The sequence below is a fragment of the Jaculus jaculus genome, chromosome X (assembly GCF_020740685.1).
Source record: "Jaculus jaculus isolate mJacJac1 chromosome X, mJacJac1.mat.Y.cur, whole genome shotgun sequence".
Classification (NCBI taxonomy): Eukaryota; Metazoa; Chordata; class Mammalia; order Rodentia; family Dipodidae; genus Jaculus; species Jaculus jaculus.
Genome location: NC_059125.1, coordinates 1471505 through 1489000, shown reverse-complemented (window position 1 = coordinate 1489000; position 17496 = coordinate 1471505).

The following is a 17496-nucleotide window of genomic DNA, read 5'->3' as shown; positions in this document are numbered from 1 at the left end:
AGAGAGAGAGAGAGAGAGAGAGAGAGAGAGAATGAATGGGGGTACCAGGGCCTCCAGCCACTGTAAACAAGCTCAAGATGCATCCACCACCTTGTGCACCTGGTTTATGTGGGTCCTGTGGAATCGAACCCCAGTCCTTTAGCTTTTCAGCCAAGCACCTTAACCACTAAGCAATCTCTCCAGCCCATAGATCCTTCATTCTTTTTTTTTTTTTTTTTTAATTATTTATTTATTTATTTGAGAGCGACAGACACAGAGAGAAAGACAGATAGAGGGAGAGAGAGAGAATGGGCGCGCCAGGGCTTCCAGCCTCTGCAAACGAACTCCAGACGCGTGCGCCCCCTTGTGCATCTGGCTAACGTGGGACCTGGGGAACCGAGCCTCGAACCGGGGTTCTTAGGCTTCACAGGCAAGCGCTTAACCGCTAAGCCATCTCTCCAGCCCCTTCATTCTTATTGTTAGGTGTAACCTATCATTTGTCTCCTTTTCTCTAATAGTTGCTCACCATCATTCTTGGCTTCTAGGCAGATAGAAGGGAGGCAGATCATGAAGGCATCTGCAGTTTTGCCAGTAAGTATGAGTGTTTGTGATTACAAAACAGCGATAACTTGTAAGGGTTTGAGTTGGGGGCAAACATTTGATATGCTTTAGATATAACAGTAAAAATCAGACTAGTACCATGAAGCTGTTCTCATGGAGACCAACTAGGAACCAATTGGAATATTCCAGATGGTAAATTTTGATGACCTTGGAAAACATGGAAGCAACAGCTAACACAAAGAGGAGACAGTTAGGCAGTGTTAAAATGGTAAGATTGAAACAAGTTAGCAGAGAAGATGACTGAGAACAAAGAAGGCATGAAGACTCTGAAAGTTTTTTGCCATCACTGACTAGGGCTAAAGGTCCTGATATAGATTTACAAGAGGAGGGTAGAAAGAAAATAAAGATGATACCTGGAATGTTAGTTATACTGGGATGGAGGCAGGAAGAAAACATCCAGGTATAGAATCCTTATGTCTAAAGATATGATTCTGTGGTCTTAGGAAGAAGATACTGTCTAAAGGAATGTCATTGTCAATTTTGTACATTCAAATAGTAATGGATATGACAGATGCAGATGAGGTATTTTGCAAAGAATGAGAGGGAACAATGAGAGTCCAAGATGGAACACTTTCAAGTACCAATGAAGTGAAAAGCAGAGGAAATGAAGCCCCCCAAAAGACTAATGCAAAAGTGTACATTGCTCTGACAACCAGGTCTGTTACCAGAGTAGAAGAGGACAGTTATCCAAGGCTTGGATCCCTTAGGGCTCCCCTTTTTCCTTGTGATGTTATATGAGACTTGTCAAAAGGGACATAAAGAATAACTGCTCTCCATAATCTCAGTGTCTTTGCCTATATGTTCAACATGTTGAAGCAAAATTCCTATGGATGGCTAAGAGCTAGGAAGTATGGCTGCATTTCAAGAACCCCACTGCCATTGTTCATGAGTACCAGAGCCCTTTGAAAACCACTGGAGTCATGGACCAATGCTAGTAGTAAATTACAGTTTAGTAAGTGCTTTTTAAAAAAAATAATGTATCTCATCCAAGACCACCTCCAAAATTTTTACCATTCAGAGGGAAATATAAAATAATAAAGAATTGGTGGAGAAAGAAACCTTAAAATATTCCATATATACACTAAGAAGCCGGTATTTGGGAAATACAGTTGCTTGGCTAGATTGCTCTTCTATGAGCTGGATAAAATTGGAGAAAATCAGTGGAATGTCTGTATTATGGCATTTGTCTTACAGAGTGGAATGGAATTGGTTTAAAGAACATGTCACTCAAAAGCTATTGGTAAAATCAGATTTTTAGTTAAGATGGAACAGTACTTATCCTCTGTGCCTCAGCCTACAGGGACCCCAAAAAGTTCCACAGATAACATAGTGGAGTATACCAAAGGATAAGATCTTCAAGGTTTCAGATGTGGAAACCTTAGTTATTTTTGCTTTATGGATGAACATTTGTCAGGTTTATATAGGATCTACACAGGTTAGATTAGGAATTAGGGAGTCCTCTATGCAGCTTGGGTTCATGATAGATAGGTAAAAGCTGATATCCCCTAATTATCTGAAACATCTGGAAGGAGACCAGTTCTCATCCGAACATTAAAAACTGGTACAGACAAACTGAGGCTTTTATTGTATTATTTATAATTCATTAGATGAAGGATTGCACAGTTTGGCCATATTACTCTGGAGGTGTATCTTATTTTCCATGCCATGGTAGAATGGATCATATATTATAATGCATAATGAAAATTTTCATTCATTTCAGAGAAGTTTTCTGAGCTCATCTGAAAAAGATAAGATAGCGAGTGATTGGCATTCAAATAACATGTTATATCAGGTTGAGCTCCTTAAACTATCAAACAGGAGAAAGAGCAAAATAAAATCAAAATTGTGTAGATCTAAGGACAATAAAATTATAGGAATGATTTAGGGATATATAAACAGTAGCAAAATACAACTAGGCTATTTCACACTCTCAGACTATTACAAGCTATATTGAAGGGCATATACAAGATAAAAATTATAGTGTTTTGCTTTTATTGAGTTGTACTCAAGACACAATTATACCTCCCTATAGGACAGGGTTTGTCCATTCAATGATCCTGCTTAGTTGCTGTGTCAGTACACTTTCAGCAAAATCCCAAAACTGTAATGTTTTATTTTCATTTATGTTCACAACATTTTCAAACTTCAGCTATTATAGAAGCATGCTGCTTAACTTAAGCAGAACTGAGTACATTGCATTAAACTCATTTTTGTAATTGATTTCTATTTTCATTTCTTTCTGGTCTGAGAACATAATCGGTATGGTTCCAGTTGCTTACAACTTGTTTTATGGTGAAACATATGCTCCTACTTGGCATATGTCCTAAATACACTTGAAAATTATGTATATTAGTCAATGGTATTTTATGCAAGTGTCTTTTATACATGTTAATTCAGTCAGCCTGGTTTAAAACACTCAGTTATTTTTGTCTTACCTGTAGAGAATGTAGCATGTTGAGGCAGTCTTCAAGAGTAGCACCAAGTGATAAGCACAGGTAATTGCATAATTATTCACACAAAATGCATGCTCCCTCAAATAAGCCCACTTCTCTATTATTGAGGTAAAAAATGATAATGCAATAAGATTATCTAAATTGATTAAAATTATTTAACATCTAATTGACTTTTCATGTTGAGCTATGGTATGATACTGATTCTACACATTTTAGTTGGAAGAATCTTTTCTAAGGACACCCAATACTGATAAAGAAAATATTTATATTTATCCCACTGAAAACAATTGGAAAAGAGTTACATAAAATTGTATTCCAGGGCTGGAGAGATGGCTTAGTGGTTAAGGCACATGCCTGTGAAGCCTAAGGACCCCGGTTTGATTCTCCAGGTCCCATGTAAGCCAGATGCACATGATGGTGCGTGTATCTGAGTTCATTTGCAGTGCCTAAAGGCCTGACGTGTCCATTCTCACACATAGGAATGAAATGTGTTCTGTCTTTTTTATATATTTGAGCTATACAAGGTTGTTCTAAGGTCACAAATATCCCATTGCATGAGAAAAAAACAACACACACACATACAGACACACATACCACACACATATACAGACACCCCCCCCCCACACGCACAAACACATTTATACATACACACATACATACATGCATCTATTACAAATTACTTTCTCATGGTTGGAACAGAATGCCCAACCAAAAACAGTTTAAGGAAGGAAAGGGTATATTTTTGGTTTAAAGTTTCAAAGAAAAGTCTGTCATTGTGGAGAAAGCATGGCAGGAGAAGATAGTTGGAGTCACATGTCACATCGGTAGTGAGATAGAAAGCAAAAGAACATTCAATGGGTCTGGACCATAAAACTTCAGTACCAGCTCCCAGTGACATAATTCTTCCAGCAAGGCTCCACCTTCTAAAGGTTTTATAAACTTTCCAAAGGGCCTCACCAACTTGAGATTAAGTATTTAAACACATGAGTGTATACAGGACATTTTACATTCAAACATCTACAGTGTGTGTGTGTGTGTGTGTGTGTGTGTGTGTGTGTGTGTGTATAAGAATGGGCAGATGCTGTTTTGTGCTGTCTACACACACAATGGAGCTGAGCTTTATGTCTGAGGGACCATGGTACTCCAGGCAGCTCTGTATGAGGAGTCCCTGTCCTTGCAGTCTGCTTGCCAGAGTCTGGGGGCATCTCCTCAACATTAAAAGCTTATCTACAGTGGATGGCTTTCTAATTGGCTATGACACTGCAAGCATGTTTAACAGATCCCACGTTGCTGCTATTGATTAATCTGACACATAATTCAGGTTGTCGAAGAGTTCAATAAAGCCCCAGATAGTTTTTAGAATAAAACTCAAATATTAACACATTGTATGGAGTGAACTGGAATGAAGCTAAATGGTTGCTCCTAGGATGCTTTTGTATGTTTATAAAGGAATTTTGAATTAATAAATTGATGGTTGCACAGTGACCAGCAAATATAGCAAACATTTCAGCCTGATCATTTAGATGTCTGTCATTCAGATCAGTAAAGATAAAAGCAAAATAGTTTTCAAGGATCTAAATCTAGACTTACATGATTTTACATGGAAAGTAGATTTAATACCACTTTTTTGTTCTTTTTTTTTTTTCAAGGTAGGGTCTCATGCTAGCCCAGGCTGACCTGGAATTCACTATGTAGTCTCAGGGTGGCTTTGAACTCATGGTGATCTTCCTACCTTTGTCTCTAATGTCCTGGGATTAAAGGCGTGTGTCACCATAACTGGCTACTCCACAATTTTAATCTGTATTAGATTTTTTCTAAGACTGTTAACTCTTGAACTTGTGGGCATATAATATACTGTTTTGTTCAAAAGTTGATAGTTCATTTTTTACCATATTGAAAAATCATGTCCATACCCTGCCATTGAAGGTGTCTTAGTTGGTAATAAAAAGACTCTGTTTTCCTGTTTATGTAATTTCTACTTTGGGGGCTACAGATATGGCTCAGTGGCTAAAAGTGCTTACTTGCAATTGTTACTTTTATGAATCTGGGTACACCAGAGGCTCAACATATAATGGGGTCATATCCTGATCAACTCATTGTAAGTTGAAAATATCCCTAGTTGCAAGTACTTTAACCTGAAAAACATCATAGTGCAGCCTAGCCTACCTTAAATGTGCTGAGAACACTTTATAACAGCCTACCTTTGGCAGAATCATCTATGGTTGTTATATTTTCATTGTCAGAAGATTGGGTTGTCAGTGAGGGAATTTCAAGAGACAGTTGACCCAAGAGACTGGGAGAAAAAGACCCACCCTGAATGTGGGCAGCACCTTCCAATAGGCTGAGCAACTGGGTGGAAAAGAAAAGAAATAAAAGCCAGTAACACAAGCATACTCCTTCCTGAGCTGGTGAGTCTATATATAGCTGCCATCTCCAATAGACATTAAGCTCCAGCTTAGTCAAGGTTTTCATTGTGAACACGTACTAGTGACTCTCTAGGGAGCTTTCAGGCTCCAGCCTTGGGTTAGGGGCTAAATCATTGGCCCCTTTAATTCTTAGGCTCTCAGCTTCTTGGACTGAGCATATATTGTGTTCTCAAGCTTCCAGATGAACATTGTGGGACCATCCTGCCTCTTATTATGTAAGGCACTCTAATAAATCTTTTCCAATAAATTTGTATGTGAATACTGATTAATATCAAATTTGAGCTTATTTTGTGATGAAGTATTGTTATATTATGTACTCAAAGAGGTTAGTGAGCATTTTGTAGACATTATGGGATATGATAACACATATCACCTTGCACTGTAGAATGGCATTTGTTACTTGGCATGGGATGTGTCTGTCTGAATGGTGGCCTGATATTATAGCCCACCATCTTAAGGAAGTATTGTACTGTGTATTGTAACTTGGGGAATGATCCAGATTCATAAATCAGCATGTGGATTCTACTGAGTGCATATTGCTGTTGCAGTATCATAAAGTCAAAAACTCAGAGACAACCATAGAAAGCAGGGGACCTGTATATGCAAATATCTGAGTTTTATAGCATATGACTTCACATTATGCATTGAAATACATATACTGCCCTTTAAATTTCACTAGTGTTAGGTCATATTTTTAATATTGTTGAAAGGACTGTATTTGACTTTTATATAACCTGTGACCAGTACATCTTAGAAAGTGGAGAAATACATCATCACGGATTAATTTTACAATAGGTAACTATAAACTTTAAAATATACACATATATCACGTAGTCTAAGCTAGCCCTTAAACTTGCTATATGGCTGGGGATGACTTTGAATTCCTGATCCACTTGCCTTCACCTCCAAAGTATTGGGATTACAAAAATGAAACATGATGAAATTTATCTGAAATTCCAACACACTGGGATGACATGAGGTATCATTTTACTTTGTATTCCTTCAGCTTTTTACCTGTATTGAGCTACAAAAAAAAAGATTTACATACACACACACACATGCAAAGATTTCACATCCACGTGTACCTATACACATTGATACCCATGCACACACAAGCATACCTGTATGAACTATCATACATGCAAGCATATACACTCAAATACATAAACACACATGCACATGTTTCTAATTTTGAACCCTAGCCCCAGAATTCATTGCTACAGTTGATACAGAGAGGGAGGGAGAGAGAGACAGAGAGACAGACAGATAGACAGAGAAAAAGAGAGAGAGATTTCCACCACTGCCCATTATGAAGAATTGTCACCTTAAGGGACATTTATTTGATCCCCTGCTGGTGGAGCCTTTAGGAGGTGGAACCTTGCTGAAGGAAGCATGTCACTGGGGGTACTTTGGGGTTTATTAGTGCAGCCCCACTGTGTATTCATAGCTTACTTTCCTTCTTCCCTGCTGCCATGTAGATGTGATGCCCAGCCAACTGCTCTTCTCATGCTTTCTCCCGCCAAACTTTCCCTTCCATAAGATACTTCTGGTCAAGTGTTTTATTCCAGCAATGAAGTGGCAACTGCTACAACACCCTAAGTGATAGCTTAGAATAGAAGGAAGCATTTTGTTTATTGTTACATCATGCAAGTTCTATCATTTTGTTGTTACACTTGAAAGTTTTTTTTTTTTTCACTTTTTAAAAAAATTATTTATTTATTTGAGAGAGACAGACACAGAGAGAAAGACAGATAGAGGGAGGGAGAGAGAATGGGCGCGCCAGGGCTTCCAGCCACTGCAAACAAACTCCAGACGCACGCGCCCCCTTGTGCATCTGGCTAACGTGGGACCTGGGGAAGCGAGCCTCGAACCGGGGTCCTTAGGCTTCACAGGCAAGCGCTTAACCGCTAAGCCATCTCTCCAGCCCTTTTTTTCACTTTTGAATTCCATTTTCTGCAGTAACCTGAAATTGTGAAAACTCCATCAATCTTAACAAGTTACTATAGACACACTTAGGGCTCACGTAAAAGCAGTAATTAACTACCAATATAAATATCTTGTTATCTATATATCTATATATAATTCAGAAAGGGTCTGGTTTCTACTATACAAATGAACCATTTTTTTTTCTAAGAGCAACTTTTGGGAAAAAATGGTTTATTTTGACCTAAAGACTCAAAGGAAAGGTCCAGATGGCAGGGAAAAATGATGGCATTAGCAGAGGGTGGACATCACCCCTTGACCAACATCACTCCTTCCAGGAGGCGTTAATCCCCAAATCTCCATTAGCTGGGAACCTGGCATTCAGAACACCTAAGTTTATTGGGAACACCTGAACCAAACCACCACAAATGTTGAGGAAAAAAACTTCCTAACTGGTCTATCACCTGTCAATGCCATTCTAAGAGTCTAGGCAATTCTGTGCAATTTTATTTTTCACAACTGTAGAGTGGAGCATTAAGTATGCTCGATGATACTACTTAGCCTAATGGCCCAAGTTTATGTTCTATGTGATTGTAGGCTCTTTTGTTACATTTTCTTTTATTTTAAAAGATGTAACGATGAGGCTCCACTTAATTCAATTTTGTTGGATTCTCCATGGTTGATACATATCAAGCACTTTGTATTATACAGATTGCTGTGAAATTACTCCTGACCTTCTGAATCAGCTTAATGGGCAAGATGACTTCCCAAGTAACTACTATTCCTGACAGATTTCCCATGACAGAAACAAAACACTAAGTGGATTAAACAGAGGAATAACATCTTACATGAATTCAAAAGCACTGAGTATACAAACAATCTTTTGATGAGTGTGCTTGTATCAGAATTTACTAAAGAAATACAAAACCTAGAGTTTATAGAGAAATGTATATGCAAGCTTTGAATCAGCCTGCTGTGACTCTTACTAGCATTATGTTCAGCATCAGATATTCCTACATATTATATCATTGTTTATCTGTTGAATTTATAAAATAAACAAATCTATACATAAAAATATAAACAAATGAGGGCTGATGGTGTGCTTGGTGGCTCAATCTGGAAACAAAATTGAAGTAAAACAAAAATAATAAACACATATCACAGGTACCCATATATCTACAGGTGTGTTCACTCTAGTATGATACCAAAGTTCCACCTCTCAAATTTTCTAATCCTTTGGGAAACTAGCTGAAGTCTTACATAATAATGGGCAATTAGGACATCATGAACATTGATTGGAGTGGAAGAAAAAGCGCTCACTCTATTATTTTTTCTGCAATTTACCACATTTTTTTTTTTAAATTCACGTAGATGTAGCATTAGGCACACAGTGATTCAGGTTAGTACATTATACCCTTTGCTGTCTAAATATGCTGAGTTGGGTTTACTTCTGCATTATTTTTCCATTTGTGATGCAGATCCACATTTCCTTTTTGAGGTGTGTGTGTGTTTTCATGTGTATGATTGCAGGTGGGTGTGTGCCACAGCTCACACGTGGAGGTCAGAGGAAATCTTGGGTGTGCATCCTTGACTTCCACCTTGCTTGAGGCTGGATCTCATGTTCACTACTATGTTTGTCAGTCTAAATGGCCCATTAGAGTCCAAGAATGCTGTCTCCACCTCTCTTCTCACTGTAGATGCACTGGGATTGCAGACGCAGAACTCGCTGAGTGCTAACGGCTGCAATGGATGAAGTTCCATATACCCAGCCAACCTTTGCACTCACAGCTATATAACATTTATTACTTAATCGTGCTTCAGCTGTTTCACATGTATTAGTTTTATTTCCTCAGAACATGAATTCTTGGGGGTCATGCCTGTCAGTGACAGCAGGGAGATGCAGCAGGATGTGGCTTAGTGGTGAGGAATGCATTGTGGGTAGATTGATTGGAGTACATTGAGAACAAGGCTGCCAAATGTTAGGGCTTTAAAATTATACACAGTGTTTTGTCTCAGCTAGGAATATGGTGATGCCTTTTGCAAATTTTCATAAGGCTTTTGGAGTGGGGAGAATTTGTACTTTAAACCTCAGCAAAGCCACCTTCATGTTAAGATGCTGGAACAAGTGAGAATATAAGAATATCCGCAAGGATTGGGGATACTCAAATGAATCAAGGTGATTTGTGGTTTTCATGGTTTGGTGACAAATACTCACAACACTAAACTTTACTTATACCTTTGTGGAAGAAATGTGTAAATAAAGATGGCTTTTCTTGCAAAAGGGGGACATTTAGGCAATTGTCTGTAAGGGAATATGAGCTGTTTGAAGGTAGACTAGTGAATGTAGAAGTGAGACTCAACAGAATGTTTTATTAGTCACTAAATTCTAGGTTGTGAAGATGTGCTAATAGGTGTGTTTTGACAGCTTGTAGCAAAAAAAGAAAAATAAATAATCCTCAAATTTGGAGAGGTGGAGAGATGAGAACGTTCATTTTACTGAGCTGCCCAATTACTACTGTTTGTTCTAGGTTGGTCTACTGTGGAGATGCCCATTATCTCTTTGATCATGAACTTAAAAGGCAGCATTGCATTTGTGTGAAAATGTCTGTATGTAACAGTGATATGTACAATGATCATTCTCAGTGAAAATGTAAACAACATTCCATTTCATTGTTCAAAAGTCAATATTGTAGATTTAAAAAGGTCCATGCAGAGACGGTTTCCTCTTTAGAACAAAAACGTCTCCCACCTTTCACTGAAATGCATTTGTGTTGCCTGCTGAAAAAACAAATGTGTGTGTGTACGCACGCACACATGTGCATGTCATATGTGTGTTTATGTGTGTAGGGGTACAGGTCCAATGCTTTCATGCCACAGCGCATGTTGGGAAGTCAGGGGATAACTTTGGGGTTTGTCCTTGCCTTTCCCACCATTTGAGGCAAGGGCTCTTGTTCATTACTGCAGGCTAGCTGGCCAATGAGCTTCTGGGTGATCCTCATACTTCTGCCTCCCATGTTACCATAAAAGTGCTGGGATTACAGATGCACATTACCATGTTTGGCTTTAGATGGGTTCTGGGGATCCAAACTCAGTTCCTCACACTTGCATGGCAGTACTTGACCCACTGACCTACCTTCCCTTCCTCAAACCAGCTTTTTAAGGATCCCTCATGCTTCTGTAACAGGAGTGAGCCTCTATTTGGGACAATGATGCTAAGATAAAATACAATCAATCATCTTTATGGGAGCTCTGAGCAGTAACCTTTGTAGCTCCACAGATTCTACTTTTGTTGTGGATGTCATTATACACCAAGATCCCAAGCTGAGCACAAGTAATGTAAAGACAAAATAGAGCTTTATATCTCTTTAAATCCTTCACTAGGCCCAGAAGAGATTTTGGGATTGTTTGCTATTTATATCAGATGAAACAATGTCATGTTCTTTGTTCCAAACCCTGTCACTCTGCACAGCTTTGTGTACACAAGAAAAGTTTTCAGGACTGGGAAGGTGACTCAGCAGTCCAGAGCATTGACTGGGCAAGCACAAGGACTTGGGTTAGATTCCCAGCATCCATGTAAATTTACAGGTGTGGTCATGCATATCTGTAACCCTAGTCTTGAGGGGCATGGAGACATGAGGATCTCTGGGGCTCACTGGTCAGTCAGTGCATCCAAAAAATGCATAGGCTCCAGGTTCAGTGAGAGATCCTGTCTTAGGGGAATAAGGCAGGAGAATGAAAGAAGATAATACCTAAGATCCTTCTCTGGCCTCTACATGGGATGTACACATCTGTACATGCAAACACGTATAACCTGAATGCATATACACTCCACATATGACACAAACACACCATCAATAAATAAAGTAAAGTAGATAAATAGCTAAATGCTAATGCCTGAAGGAAGAAATTCTGGAGATTGAGCATATTAAGAAATAATTATGAGGTATAGTTTTCCCTTTGGTGGGGGGCAATGAAGTGACAGATTAGATTTTGTGGGTGCTCCTCTGAGTCCAGATCTCTCAGCTTCAGCATAATTGATTCTGGGGTCCCTTGCCAGCCTGTTGCAGGAGGAGTGGGACTTCCTTTTGCATCTCAGGAGCCAACACCATGTTCCTGTCCTCCACACACAAGAGGGGGGCAGTAATGCTTCCTTTTCAATGGTGACAGCCAGAAATGACTCCAGACACTGTCCAAGGCCCCCCTGGGTCAAAATAGCCACAATTTAAGAGTCACTATTCTCAGTGGGTTTACAGCCCTGTGGTGTTTGCTCCTTAATCAGTTCTGCTCTTAACTCTGGTCAAAAAAGCCTTTGTTTCCCCTGCAGTGAGAGAAGGCACTCAATGCAGAGAATCATAACTCGTCAAGTGCTGAAAATCAGTGCTTGAAGAGTGTTTTGCCTTACACAGGGTATATAAATCATCCTCTCCAGGGATCAGGAAATATTTCAGAGAATGGAATTGAAAGGAAAGACGTAAGAGTTGGGAGAAAAGAAAGGAGTATGGAACACTGTCCTTTGGAAATGACACGGTCATGGCACTCAGGAACTCACAAAGGCTGTGCTTACCTGCAGAAGACCTGCATACTGATGGGACCAGTCAACATTCTCTTATGGATAGGGGAGGGTAATGGGAGATCACTCCCTTCCCAGAGGAGCTAAGGACAGTTCATGGTTGCTGGGGGATGTGGAATCATTGACTTCCATACTCTAGCCACTGGTAGGTGATGAAAAGGAGTAGATTGGGACTGAGCAGAATAAGGGAGGGTAGTGTGTAGTACATATGATCAAAATGCAACATATATGAAAATGAAATTAAACTGAAACATTTAAAAGAAACCATAAAATGTTTCTTAAAGAATGAAACATCAGAGCAGAGGAAGACTATGTGTGAAGAGGATAGGGCTCAGTAGAATGGTCGGGGGCGGGAAGGGTAACGATATAGTCATGTATTAAAGTTTTCAATAAAATGGTTAACATGATTCTTGGGCTAGAGATATGGTTCAGTGGTTAAAAGTGCTTCTTGGGCTGGAGAGATGGCTTAGCGGTTAAGCGCTTGCCTGTGAAGCCTAAGGACCCCGGTTCGAGGCTCGGTTCCCCAGGTCCCACGTTAGCCAGATGCACAAGGGGGCGCACGCGTCTGGAGTTCGTTTGCAGAGGCTGGAGGCCCTGGCGCGCCCATTTTCTCTCTCCCCCTCTATTTGTCTTTCTCTCTGTGTCTGTCAGTCTCAAATAAATAAATAAAAAATATTTAAAAAATATTTTTAAAAAAGTGCTTCTTTGCAAGGCCTGATGGCACTGGATTGATTCCCCAGCACTTGTGTAAAGCCAGATGCACAAAGTGGCACACACATTTGTAGTGCATTTGTAGTGGTGAGAGGCCCTAGTGTGCCCATCCTCCCCCTTTCTTTCTATAAAATAAATTTAAAAAATAAGGGCTGGAGGGATGGTTTAGCGGTTAAGGCATTTGCCTGCAAAGCCAAAGGATCCAGGTTTGATTTCCCAGGACCAACGTTAGCCAGATGCACAAGGGGGTGCACACGTCTGGCATTTGTTTTCAGTGGCTGGAGGCCCTGGAGTGCCTATTGTTTTTTTTTTTTTTTTCTCTTTTTCCCCCTTTCTCTGTCCAATAACTAAATAAATGAATAAATAAATAAATATATTAAACAAAACTATAAAAAATTAAAAGTAAATAAAGGTTTGTAGAGTTGGCCTAGCAGTTAAGGCACTTGCCTGTGAAGCCTACAGTCCTAGGTTCAATTCCCCAGAACCCATGTAAGCCAGATGCACATGGTGGTGCATGTGTCTGGAGTTCATTTGCAGTGGCTAGAGACTCTGGCATGCCCATTCTTTTTCTTTTTCTTTCTGTCTCTCACACACATAAATAAGTAAAATATATATTTGGTTTTTTCAAGGTAGGGTCTCACTCTAGCTCAGGCTGACCTGAAATTCACCATGTATTCTCAGGTTGGCCTTGAACTCACAGTGATCTTCCTACCTCTGCCTTCTGAGTGCTGGGATTAAAGGCATGTTCCACTATGCCAAGCAATAAAATATTTTTTAAAGTAAATAAAAGAATTTGTTAAACTTTTAGTTCAGTAATTCCATTGCAGATTTATTTTGAAAAAATAATAAGAGGTGTGGCCAGAGGCTATATTCAATTTGGTTAAAATCATGAGCAAAATAAGTAGAACTAATAAACTATCAACAACAGGCAAGTAGTTAAATCAATAATAGTATATCCATAAAATAAAAATATTATGCAACCATTAAAAATTATTTTCAATGAGCTGGGCATGGTGGTGCATGCCTTTAATCCCAGTACTCAGGAGGTAGAGGTGGGAGAATTGCTATGAGTTCAAGGCCAGCTTGAGACTGCATTCCAGGTCAGCCTGGGCTAGAGATATACCCTACCATGAAAGACCAAAAAATTTATTTTCCAAAGACAAATCAAATGGATAAAAAATTAAAACCAGGCATGGAGGTACACGCCTTTAATCCCAGCTCTTGGAAGGCAGAGGTGGGAGGATTGCTGAGTTCAAGGCCAGCTGGAGACTACATAGTGAATTCCAGGTCACACTGAGCTAGAGCAGGATCCTTCCTCCAAAATAAAAAACTGAAAAAAATAATTAAATACATAAGTGGCATTTTATTATTTTATTATTTTTAATGAGTACATGAATAATTAGATAAAACTTTATATATATATATATTTTTTTATTTGAGAGCGACAGACACAGAGAGAAAGACAGATAAAGGGAGAGAGAGAGAATGGGCGCGCCAGGGCTTCCAGCCTCTGCAAACGAACTCCAGACGCGTGCGACCCCTTGTGCATCTGGCTAATGTGGGACCTGGGGAACCGAGCCTCGAACCGGGGTCCTTAGGCTTCACAGGCAAGCGCTCAACCGCTAAGCCATCTCTCCAGCCCTAGATAAAACTTTTTTAGTGGAAAATTTTTTTTTCCTTCTTTTGGGGGATGGATCTTGAGGTAGGGTCTTGCTGTAACCCAGGCTGACCTGGAATTTACTATGTAGTCTCAGGGTAGCCTCGAACTCACAGTGATCCTCCTACCTCTGCCTCCCCCTCCCGAGTACTGGGATAAAAGGCATGTACCACCATGCCTGGCCCCATACATATCTCTTTTTTAATAATTAGTTTTGTACTCAGTGAGTACAGTCAAGTTGGTATCATTGTTAGCCTCCTCCCTGCCCTCCCCCCTCCCCCCACCCCTCCTTGTTGAGGTATATGGGTCATGCACTGTGGAGTTAGCCCTCAGTTATGAGTAGGAGGAAATGTCTCTATGTACCATGACCCAACATGTGGCTCTGACATTCTTTCTGCCCCCTCTTCCATAAATTTCTCTGAGCCATGTTGGGTTCATTTTAGGTCTGCTTCAGTGATGAGGTCTTGGGAGCCTCTGTGTCTCTGGATATCTGATTTCATAGGAGGTGATTGTTCTCTGTGTCGATCTCCTTCACCCTTGTGCTGGTACCATACATACTTAAATCAAGTAGGAACATTGAATCCTCCTTTAGGCTCACTTAAAAAATATATTTATTTATTTAAATAACAGAATTAAAAAAACATGAAATGTTGCTTTTAATTTTTATAGGAGCAGTGTTCATTCCCATTAATCCAGGAAAATTGACAGTGGCAAAGAAAGCTTCATATAATCTAAATTTCACAGGAGCTTTTTCAGGAACTGAGGTGTGACATTTGGAGCTATGACTAAAAGTTTTACTCTTTTCCCCCCTTTTAGACAAAGAGGCATGTCTCAACTTCTAGGAAGCATATCAGTGGTGCAAGCAAAGACACATTCTGAGGATGCAAAACATGGTTGGGGATGAGGATGCTGCTGCTGGGCTGCCTAATGGCTGTCACAGATTGCACATGATATAGACATCTGTGGGCGAAGTGCAATTTTCATGGCAAAGGTGAAGTTTGGAGGTCTTGATCCATTTGTTTTGACAGCTGGTTTAAAGAGGAAATACCACATTTAATTTCAGGTAACCCCTTTTGAAGACTCTAAGCTCAGGTGAGTGATGAAGACATTAAACTCACCCAGGTTTGTTTGTAAAGGTGACAGTTGTGAAAAGAATCAGATGCGCAAAGTGGAGGTTTAGTCCTCACAGTAAGCCTGGCATGAGCCGAGACTATCTCCTCCAGGTATGCTTCTTAGGCTGCCAGCCCCTTCTTACTCTCCACACACGAAGGTTAGTGGCTAGCCTTGCAGTCCTTCACCTAGGAAACAGTGGCAAATGTGTAAGTGGACGAAGTAAAAGTGGTACACACACACACACACACACACACACACACACACACACACACACACGATATTTAGCCACAAAAGAATGAGATCCCGTTGCATAAATTCACAAAAACATGGATGGAACTGGAGGATATTATGCTAATCGAAAAGATCCAGACACAGAAAGCGAGTACCTCATTGTCTTATTCATATGTGGAAATTTTTTAAAAAGTTAACATGAAAATAGAATGATAATTACCCGGGAAGCAACCTTTTTAGGTTTTCCTTGCAATTGCCCCCTTATACATACTTATAGATATCACAAGGATAGGATGTGCATATCTGAAAGAACATGCACTTTTGGTCTTTCTGAGCTTTGGTCACCTCAATATACTTCTTTCATGATCCACCCATTTGTGTATATATGTCACATTTTCATTATCCACTCATCTGTTGGTGAGCATCTAGGCTGATTCCAAATTCTTAGCTATTGTAAACAGAATGGCAATAAACATCAATGTGCAAGTATCTCTGAAGTAGAGTGGGGAGTCCTTGGGGTATATATGCCCAGGGGTGGTATAGCTGGGTCTTATGTGAGTTCTATTTTTAATTATTTGAGAGACCTCCATACTAATACTTATAATGGCTGTTCTAGTTCACATTTCCACCATCAGTGAATAAAACTTCCTCTTTCCATGTATCCTCGACAGTGTGTTTTGTCAGTTTTCTTAATCAGATCCATCCTGACTGGAGTAAGAAAGATGGTGTCTCAGAGTGGTTTTAATTTGCATTCCCCTTATGGCTAGGGATGTTGAACATTTTGAAAGTATTTACTGGCCATTTGTGTTTCTTTTGTGAGCATTCTGTTCATTTTTTAAGCCCATTTGATGATCAGCAGTTATATTTAGTTATTTATTTTTTGGTATTCGACTTTTGCATTGCTTTGTAAATTTTGGTTATTTAGTCCCAATCTGAGGTATAGCTGGTAAATATTTTCTCCCAGTCTGTGGGCATTCTATTCGCTATGCTGATGGTTTCTTCTGCTGTGCTGAAACTTTTAAATTTGATATTCTATTGCATACTTATACCACATTTTTTATCCATTTGTCTGTTGGCAGACATTTTCATCATTTCAATCTGCTAGCTATTGAGAAGGATGTTGCTATGACCATACACACAGCGTATTTTTTTAGTCATTATTTCCACTTCTTTGGGGGTGTATAGCTTGGAGGGTATTTCTGTGTTGAGAGGCATTACAACTCATACGTTTCCCCTCCTTCTTTCTTTCTTTCTTTCTTTCTTTCTTTCTTTCTTTCTTTCTTTCTTTCTTTCTTTCTTTCTTTCTTTCTTTCTTTCTTTTATTTTTGAGGTAGGGTCTCACTGTAGTCCAGGCTGACCTGGAATTCACTAGGTAGTCTCAGGGTGGCCTCGAACTCACAGCCATCCTCCTACCTCTGCCTCCCGTGTGCTGGGATTAAAGGCGTGCGCCACCACGCCTGGCAAGTTTCCCCTCTTTTGTCCTTCCTCCCTACTGTCCGTTGTGGATAGTCTTCTCAGGGCATAGTACACAAGTAACCAGGTAATCACAGGCCCTGCTAAGTGCAACCAATGAGATAATAGCAGAGAGAGACACAGCAGCTAGAATTACAAGCTGGGTCTCTTAAAACAGTAGCAATTGATGACCACCAATTTCTGGATCCAGAACTACAGGGTGCATCTCACTGGGCTGAAATTGGGATGGCAGGATTGTTGCCTTCTTCTCAGTTGCTGCAGAAAAGAGACCATTTCTTGTCTCTTCAAAATCCCCAGGCTATTTGCATTTCTGGATGGTGGCCCTTTCCTTCCTCTATT